We start from the raw sequence: 10,656 nt of genomic DNA, 5'->3' as shown, positions 1-10,656 counted from the left end.
GTACAATATCTTATACATCCCACAAAGGGTAATAATGAAATTATTAGACAAAACATTTCCTAAACTACGGAATGTTTACGGAACAACAACACAAACACACAAGCAACAAGAAAACGCCGCGCGGTTGGAGAGTAACGGAGGACCTACCGAGAGAAGTGGAGCTGCGACGGAGCTGGGCGGGTGCGCTAGAGGTGGTGCGTACTACGACGGTGCACTGGAAGAGAGAGAGAGAGAGAGAAAAATACAGTGAGAGAGCAACAAAGAAAATGGAGAAGCAGTGCAAGCAGTGCAGCGTTCGGCAAAAGCTCACCGCGAGGGACAAGACAGAACTGAGGCGGCTCAAGGCTGACAGAAAGGTGACAAACGGCGGATTCTGTGGCTAGTCCAATAGTTTTCCTGACGTACGGTGATCACCAACCGAAACAGTGGTGATGCTCTGTTTTTGAGAGGAGAAACAGGGGCTCTCCTATTTTTCTTGGTGATGGTCAGCGGTGGTTCGGTGAGGGTTCATGGCGGCTTAAGGAGGTGTATACCGAGTTTGTCGGGAAGGCGACTGCGATGGCTTCCTGCGGCATGCAACTCGGTGCATGCTACGTGGAGTAGGAAGGCAGAGGCTTCCTGTTAAACTGGCGTGGTGCTTTCCGAAAGGGTGAGGACAGGCTGCGGTGATGCTGGGACGGCGTGGGTCGTGACTGTGGAGGTTGGTTTTGTGTGGCAGCTGGGTGAGTCGCGACTGGGTGGGTCGAGACCGAGCTAGAGGGTGAGCGCTGTTTGCAAAGAGGAGGAAAAAAAATGCTGGGCTAAGGTTTCGCGTAGGAGGGCAGCGGCGGAAGCTTTCTTCGAAAACATATATATAACTATATATAGGTGGATGAACAAGAAAAGTAAACTCTAGAGGAGGAGACATGTGAGAGGATGAAGATGAGTTGTGTGAGCATGCACGAGAAAAACAAACTTAGGGAAAAAAAATAAGAGATAAAGACCGAAAGAGAAATAAAAAAAAACAAAAAAAGATACATGCGGAAAAAAAATAAACAAATAAATAAACGTGTGCAGACAAATAAAAAAAAATCACTACTCAAGTCCGTAAAATAAAAACTTAAAAAAAATCAAGCTCCAATAAATAAATAAATAAAAATCTAAAAAAAATCTAAAGTCCAACTATACCAATTTGGGTCCGGGTGTTACATCCCACATCTTGAAACCGCCACCTCCATGCCTCCGGAGAACCACCCACAGGCACAGAGACACCACCCATGAAGTCCCCTGTTTTAGCCACCGAAAATAGAGCAACCCAACCCGGTGCACTTGTCGTTCGAAGCCACCACACAGGGTGCTAGCGCTTCCACGTCGTTACCACAGGCACAGAGAACTCTGACGGTCACTCCACGCCACTCCTATCCACCGCATCCCGCTCGGTAAGCCACCGACAGCACCTCCGTGTCACACTCTCTCGGCTTACTCTATGTCTTTCATTTTTCTCCTCATTCATTGGTCTCTCTCTCTCTCTCTCTCTCTTGTCCAGTGCTTCACCGAGATCACTATCGTCTGCCTAGCCCCTCGCCTACATTGCATGCTGCCGCTTGATTTCCTCTGTGAGTAAGCCCTGCTGTGCATGTTATGTTGATTTACGTAGGTCTTTTTGTAAGTTTTAAAATAATTATATGAAATTACCATAATACCCTTTGCTACATCTTATATTAATGGACTTTTAAACTTTTATTGTATATTAGTACACTGTTATTTAATTATGATTATAGAAAATTATTTGAACATGTTATTAAGTAAAGTTTTATTTTTGAAAGTAAACAATATTGGAGTATTATTATTTTTTTACATTTTAGAAAAGATTTAGTCTATTTAAAAGTAGTTATGGTTTATTTTGAACTATTTTGAGATAATTATATTATCCAGTATTAAACTTCATAAGTTGTTTTCACTAATAAATAAGTTAGACTTTTAAATGTTTTTTGTCGAAGTTATCAAATGGACATTGGCGATTTTAGAAAGGGATGATATATTTTAAGGTTATGAAATTTTAGGTTTTGAGGAATTAAATAGGTTATTTTAAAAGTTTAGGATTAAATATCAAAATAGGAGATTAATTGAAAATTTACGAGAATTACGTGATTATTTTATAGGTGACGATTAATTATTGTTCGACATTTTTTAGGAATTCCGAAAAAGCTAAGAAGTTAAGGTAAGCGGGGTTCCTATGCTAGAGTTTCCATTAAAATAAAATGAGCTGAGGTTATTTTTGAAAAATATACATATTTGATTCTGAAAAGAAATTTGAACTACCTCAGTTATTTGTTCTGCATTACTCATAAGATTCTATTTAAAAAGAAAGTATTTCCTGTCATGACTGGTGTAGACATGAGCTTATTTTTGACATTCTGTTTCTGAATTTTGAAAAAGAGAGCGAATATGAAATTTGTGCATAAATTATGTTGTCATATGATTTTGTTCTGTTTCAAAGATTTTGTTCAGTACTCTGTTTGGATAAGACGTGATTTCTGAAAACCTTTGGCATGACACTCTGATTCTGAATTTGATTATGTTTACGCTTTGTTCAGTTGCGGCCCTGCCACGGGTGATAATAGTGGCATACGGCCCAACCACGGGTCATAATAGTGGATACGGCCCAACTACGGGTTATAATAGTGGATACGGCCCAACCACGGGTAATAATAGTGGATACAGCCCAACCATGGGTAATAATAGTGGATACGGCCCTGCCACAGGTTATAGTAGTGGTCTCTGTTTTGAGTGCACACCTTGGTGACAGAGTGATTTATGTTCTGCTTGGCAATCCGCAGATGCACAACCCTACCACGAGGTTATACATGGCCTTTGTTCTGATATGATGTTCTGATGATTATGATGATCATTTATGCTATGTCAAAGAATATTTTTGAATGAAATTATTTCTAAATCTTCGCTCTGATATTTTGATAACATGTTTCACTTCCGCACTCTGAAAATGAAAATGTTTTGTTCTGCATTCTGATTTCTATAAATGCTTATGTTTACATACTGGTATATGTTCTCTGCTTACTAAGTTGTTGATAACTCACCCCTTATCACCAAATATTTTACTTTGATGGTTCAGCTGGAGAGCAAGAGTAAGAAGTTTTAGCAAGGTGTTATGATCTTAGTGGAATAAGTGCCTGAGGGAACAAATGCTTATTTGAGAGTCGTAGTTAGTAAACTGATTTTATTTTTTGGGTGTTTCGATTTGATGAGTTAAGGATAATTTCGAGTTTTGGAGAGTTTTTAATTTATGTTATTGAGAATTTCTTTGTTGTCCCCATGAAGGAACATATTTATTTGGGTTGATTAAATGGATTAACATTTTATGGTATTTTTTTGGATTTTATAGTTGTATTATTTAAGTTGATTTGAGGTATTAAGAGTTAACTCTCCAGACCTCCGGGAACGGGGCGTTATAGTTGGTATTTGAGCCAGGTTTGAGATTCTGCATACTATATTATGGAGTTTGATGGAATTTGTGGTTTTTGGTATCTGTGGGTTTAGGAAGTAACTTCATACTTGAGGTATAGAAATTTGAGGGTACAAGTGCTTATTTGAGAGTCGTAGTTAGTAATCTGATTTTATTTTTCGGGTATTTCGATTTGATGAGTTATGGATAATTTTGAGTTTTGGAGAGTTTTTAATTTATGTTATTGAGAATTTCTTTGTTGTCCCCATGAAGGAACATAGATATTTGGGTTGATTAAATGGTTAACATTTTATGGGATTTTTCTGGATTTTATAGTTGTATTATAGAGGGTAGGAAGGACTATATGAGTTGATTAAAGAAATGGCTAAGAATGGTTAAAACAAGTTCAAGATTTTATTGATTCATTTATTTATTTTTAACTTGTTTTTTTAAATATTTTAGTTGGTATTTATATTTTTGTCTATGCATATTTTGTTTTCTTTCCCTAAAATGTTTAACTGAGTTTAAGATCTCAGGATGGTTACTCGTCGTTGAGTTTGAAACTTTGGAGATTTGAGGTTTAGAGATTGTACATACTTTAAAAGTGATTTTCATGAGATTTAAGTTTTTAGCACTTGCGGACCTATGGAATGGGTTCCGCGACATCTGGGGTTTTAGATTTTTGCGTATTTTAGGAAAATGATTTTTTTAAGACATTCAAGATTTTAATTTCGGTAGGCGTAATTCTATGGACTGTAGGAATTGATTCTGATAAGATTTAAGGTTTAGACTTTAGGTTAACTTCTTGGAAATAGTTTTGGTGAGGAACTTGAGGCTTAGATTTGTGATATTGATGTTTTAGAGGCTACAATCATATTGGTATAATTTTTGAATTTGACTCTGGTGACTTAAAAATGTATGGATTGGGTAAATGTGGGGTTTAGCTAATTCTAGAGCTTCATGAGTGAGTTACAATTGTTTATGACTACAAGTTGTTAGAGTGCGCAGCGGGAGCGTGGTGTTGGTGATATTATAGTTTGAGAGTTTATTTCATTGTATAAGGTTTAAGGGTTATGTGGAGAGTTGAAGATTATTTTAGGGTTTTAATTATATTATTGAGGTTTATATTTTAGAATTGAAATGGTAGTGTGTGAGATCGTGAATGGCTAGGAAAAATAAATATGGGAGAATATGATCGACAATATTGGAGGGTTAGAAGTTGGAATATTGGGTTCGACAAGTTTTGAATACTATTTAGGTTCGACATTATGATTAACGAATGGGGCAGGCATGAAACGGTTGTAGCGGATAAATATTTGGACTCTGCTTTAGGTGTAACAAATTTTGAGGACGAAATTCTTTTAAAGGGGGGAGAATGTAACACCCGCACCCAGTCAAGCTTTTTTATTTATTTATTTATATCTATATTTATATTTATATTTTCTTCACACGTTATTTTTTTATTTTATTTTTATCTCCGCATGTTTATTTATTTTTTTCTTATTTCGGACTATATTTTTTTTTTATCCCTAAGTTTCCTGTCGCCCACGGCATCCATGATCACACACATCTCTAGTGTATTTTTATCCACTCCATACACACGCACGACTCAGTTTTCATCTGCACGCACGTCTCCCTCATCCCTCTAGGGTTTTCTCATCACACACATATATATATACACACCGATACACTTATCCCTCATTCATGATGAAGCCAAGCTGCCACTGCCCTCTTTTCATGACCTTGGCCAGCCAAACTTTCCAGAGCATCTGCCCTCCTTGGTGAATCACTGCCATCTCCCAAACTCCTCCTTGAAACGATTCCCAGCCACTAGGCGTCGCAGTCGAGCCCAGCTTGAGAAATGATTGGTAGTTGTTCCGTGCATTGTTTCCTTAAAAACCAACTCCAGTGCGACTTCACCATCAACGGACGCAGCCTGGGTTGTCCTCCGCTCGTAACCAACTGTCCATACCTCACCACCTTCAAGTAGACACAACCTAGCCCAGACGAAACTGTCGTCACCTGCACCAAGCACAATCGATGCTAGCCACTAAAAAACCCCCAATGGAAACACTTTATTCTGTTTCTCCGAAAACAAAAAAATCCCACATCTTGAAACTGCCACCTCCACACCTCCGGAGAACCACCCACACGCACGGACACACCACCCACGAACTCCCCTGTTTTAGCCACCGAAAACAGAGCAACCCAACCCGGTGCACTTGTCGTTCAAAGCCAACACACACGGTGCCAGCACTTCCACGTCGTTACCACCGGCACAGAGAACTCCGACGGTCACTCCACGCCACTCCTATCCGCCGCATCCCGCTCGGTAAGCCACCGACAGCACCTCCATGTCACACGCTCTCGGCTTACTCTATGTCTTTCATTTTTTTTCCCCATTCGTTGGTCACTCTCTCTCTCTCTCGTCCAATGCTCCGCCGAGATCACAGTCTTCTGCCTAGCCCCTCGCCTATGTCACACGCTACAGCTTGATTTACTCCGTGAGTAAGCCCTGCCGTGCATGTTATGTTGATTTACGTAGGTTTTTTTGTTAGTTTTCAAAGAATTAAATGAAATTACCGTAATAACCTTTACTGCATATTATATTAATGGGCTTTTAAACTTTTATTATGTATTAGTACATTGTTATTTAATTATGATTACAGAAAATTATTTTAACATGTTATTAAGTATAGTTTTATTTTTAAAAGTAGACAATATTGGTGTATTGTTATTTTTTTACATTTTAGAAATGATTTAGTCTATTTAAAAATAGTTATGGTTTATTTTAAACTATTTTGGGATAATTATATTATCCAATATTAAACTTCATAAGTTGTTTTCATTAATAAATAAGTTAGACTTTTAAATGTTTTTAGTCGATGTTATCAATTGGATATTGGCAATTTTAGAAAGGGATGTTATATTTTGAGGTTATGAAATTTTAGATTTTGAGGAATTAAATAGGTTATTTTAAAAGTTTATGATTAAATATCAAAATAGGAGATTAATTGAAAATTTATGAGAATTACGTGATTATTTTATATGTGACGATTAATTATTGTTCGACATTATTGAGGAATTCCGAAAAAACTAAGAAGTTCAGGTAAGTAGGGTTCCTATGCTAGATTTTGTATTAAAATAAAATTAGCTGAGATTATTTTTGGAAAATATACATATTTGATTTTGAAAAGAAATTTGAACTACCTCAGTTATTTGTTCTGCATTACTCATAAGATTCTGTTTAAAAAGAAAGTATTTTCTGTCATGACTGGTGTAGACTTGAGCTTATTTTTGATATTCTGTTTCTAAACTTTGAAAAAGAGAGCGAATATGAAGTTTGTGCATAAATTATGTTGTGATATGATTTTGTTCTGTTCCAAAAATTTTGTTCAGTACTTTTGGATAAGACGTGATTTCTGAAAACCTTTGGCATGAAACTTTGATTCTGAATTTGATTTTGTTTCCGCTCTGTTCAGTTACGACCCTGCCACGAGTGATACCCTGCCACGAGTGATAATAGTGGATATGGCCATACCACGGGTTATAGTAGTGGTCTCTATTTTGAGTGCACACCTTGGTCCCAGAGTGATTTATGTTTTGCTTGACTATCCGCAGATGTACAACCCTACCATTTATGCTATGCCAAAGAATATTTTTGAATGAAATTATTTCTAAATCTTCGCTCTAATATTTTGATAACATGTTTTGCTTCCGTACTCTGAAAATGAAAATGCTTTGTTCTGCATTTTGATTTCTATAAATGCTCATGTTTACACACTGGTATATGTTCTCTGCTTACTAAGTTGTTGATAACTCACCCCTTATCTACAAATATTTTTCAGATGATTTTGATGGTTCAGCTGGAGAACAAGAGTAAGAAGTTTTAGCAAGGTGTTATGATCGTAGTGGAATAAGTGCCTGAGGGTAAAAGTGCTTATTTGAGAGTCGTAGTTAGTAAAATGATTTTATTTTTCGGGTATTTCGATTTGATGAGTTAAGGATAATTTCGAGTTTTGGAGAGTTTTTAATTTCTATTATTGAGAATTTCTTTATTGTCCCCATGAAGGAACATAGATATTTGGGTTGATTAAATGGATTAACATTTTATGGGATTTTTCTGGATTTTATAGTTGTATTATTTAAGTTGATTTGAGGTATTAAGAGTTAACTCTTCGGACCTCCTGGAATGGGGCGTTATAATTTTTGTGACTTATTTACACTTCTTTTTTCACCATATTATTATAGCTAGCTAGCTAGAGACGTTTTAGGCATATATGTTTCCTCTCTAAACATGGCATGCTTCTTGTTCGAACTAACTCTAATGATCATCTAATTTACATACACACACATATCATATTGTACTCAACTCTGACATGCATCTAGCTGACCCAAACGAAAAAATAATAGTTTCGTTTCGTTTGTTTCATTTCATTTTATTATAAGAAAACAAGGAAAACTTGGAGCAGGGAGGCAAAACATAATTAATACTTGTAACGCGGACTACTATATGGGGTATGAGCCACTACACAAGGCTTTGCAAAGTGGTGATTGGAATTCTGCAAAAGAATTCCTTAAGCTCCAACCCAATTCAATGACCGCAAAAATTACTACTTTGGGCAAGACTGCTCTTCACTTGTCTGTTGAGGCGGGACATGTCCATATAGTGGAAGCGTTAGTGGAGGAAATGTCGGAAGATGACTTGGAACTACAAGACAATTTCGGTAACACAGCTCTACTGAATGCAACATCTACTGGACAGTACAAGATGGTGGAGTGCATGCTTAGAAAGAATAAAAAGTTGGTCAGCATGGGAAGAGCTAGCCCCAATGGGTTCCATATGCTTCCAGTTGTTTGGGCTCTTTCAAATGGATATATAAAAATAGCTCGGTATCTTTATTCTCTCACTCCGCTTGAAGATCTAATTCCAGAAAAGGGCAGGAGCGGTTCAACACTTTGTAGCGAAGCTATATATACCAGAGCTTTAGGTACGTACGTAACAACTTGATCTTCGTCAAACTATATATATATCATCTCCACTACAATTATTAATTCTATCTGGTTTTTTTTTTTTTTTTTTTAATTATTGTTTTATGTTCACGTACGGGCACAACACAACGTACAGATATTGCTTTGGATCTAATCCGGCGCTGTCCACGTTTGGTTCTTGCTCCGGACGACTATAGCTTCAGCCCTTTATACGCATTGGCTTCTGCGAAGTACGCATTCCCAAGTGGACATCGTCTCGTGTTTTGGAAACTATGGATCTCCTCGTGTGAGTATACGCCCACCCTACAGGTTTAATAGACCTCCAGGCCTTCCGTATAGTCATCTTAAAAGCTTCCCTATTAAAATGTTTGTTTGTCAAAAGAGTAACCAATAGGCCTTTGCCTCCACAAAGAGAGACTTCTTCCAACCTACTCAAGTCTAACACCACTTCTTCTTCCTTTTTCGTCAGCGAGAAACACTAATAGATGCCATTCAGATCATTTTCATCCTTTGCAGCAACGTCATCTCCAAAAGATTCCCACAGTAACCTGAAAAATATGAAACCAAACAAAATTGCACTAGGCAGAAAATCGCCTCCACTAAGACCTACGCTCAAGAGGAAAAGATGAGATGTTTGTTACCTACGTTGCGTGATGGGAATATGAGCAAATTTCATTGTGTTGTAGAATAATATATTCGAACAATCTTCTAATGTGTGTACATGATTAAATTTCATTTCTACTTTGCAGTTCGAGCCCTGTTGTGCCGACCATTTTCAAAACTCATTAAACTTTTGGGTACGTATGTAAAATTCATTTGCCAAATTTATCTCATTTCTTTAACCTTTTTATCCCTTCTTCAATGTATTAATGTTTCTTTCTATTAAATTGTCAATTGTGATCGTTTGTTGACAAAGATATCGAGCATTTATATGAAATGAAGTTGGTCCATGAGCAATCCCGTCAACTTCTACATCAAATGTGCAAAGAAATCTTAATTTCAGATGTGGAAGGAAGGCGTAAAGGTTGCGTTTATCAAGCCATTTTCCGTTCAATCGAAGAAGGGGTTTTTGAGTTTGTACACGATGTAGTGAAAGCGAATCCAGATCTTCTGTGGAGCAATGATTTCAATTCAAGAAATATATTCTCGTATGCTGTCCTATGCCGCCAACCTAAAATCTTTAGTCTTATATATGGACTAGATGTGAAGAACAACTTGGCATATGATAGAGATAACTCTGGCAACAATATATTACATATGGCAGGGATGCCACCAGGTTCCATTATGCTTAATCGCATACCAGGTGCAGCTTTACAAATGCAAAGAGAATTACAATGGTTTAAGGTCATCTTTCTCACTTTCTATATATATTTACCTGATATACTCTTCTTCATTACTGCAAGCCATGGCTATTTTAGCACAACTGACACGAAATGTGGTGAGGAAGAGAAATATTATATATATATATAGGAAGAGAAAACAACCAAACTTTAGGTGTACTAAGGCATCAATTTGTGAAATCAACATTTGTCCCTAAAATTTAAACTGATTGAAAGAGGTAGATTTTATTATTTTATATGTTAACACTCCCTCTCATTTGTAAGCTAAACTTTCTCTCAATGAGTAGACTCAACAAGTGAAATATTTAATTAAATGTGGTAGAGTGTAGAGTCAAGGTTCAAACTTAGGACCTCTGGTCTGACACCATGTGAAATCACCACTTATCCTAAAAGTTTAAGCTGATGAAAGAGGTATATTTTATTATTTTATATCTTAACACAATTCAACCAAATGAGCAATCTCGTTGAAATTCCTAGTTGGGTGAGTCCACGATTAGTCTTTGTGATGGAAATTTGTAAAAATCTAGGAGTTCCATCACCCATAAATACACTCAATATTTTTGGTTAGTAGGATTAGGTGTTTCTTTTGTTTGGTGTTTTCATTTTCTCGGGTTTTGCAATGGGTTTGATCAGTTTGGGTTATGGTTCTAGCTTTCAGTTTTGTTGTGGAAAGTTAAAAGTACCAATCAATTATTAAAAACGAGAATGGAGTGAAGTTCAGGTCCTATATATTCAATTAGAGTAATATATTCATATAACTATTTTATAATCTATTTTAAATTAAGCCATATGATGGTGTGATTTAATTAAAAAATAAAAACTCTTTATTTTAATATCAGATTTTTCATAGCTTTCTTCAATTTTGAAAAAGAGTAATAAAAA

Source organism: Juglans regia, chromosome 7, assembly GCF_001411555.2.
Source record: "Juglans regia cultivar Chandler chromosome 7, Walnut 2.0, whole genome shotgun sequence".
In the NCBI taxonomy this organism is placed as follows: Eukaryota; Viridiplantae; Streptophyta; class Magnoliopsida; order Fagales; family Juglandaceae; genus Juglans; species Juglans regia.
This window is presented reverse-complemented; position numbering follows the sequence as displayed.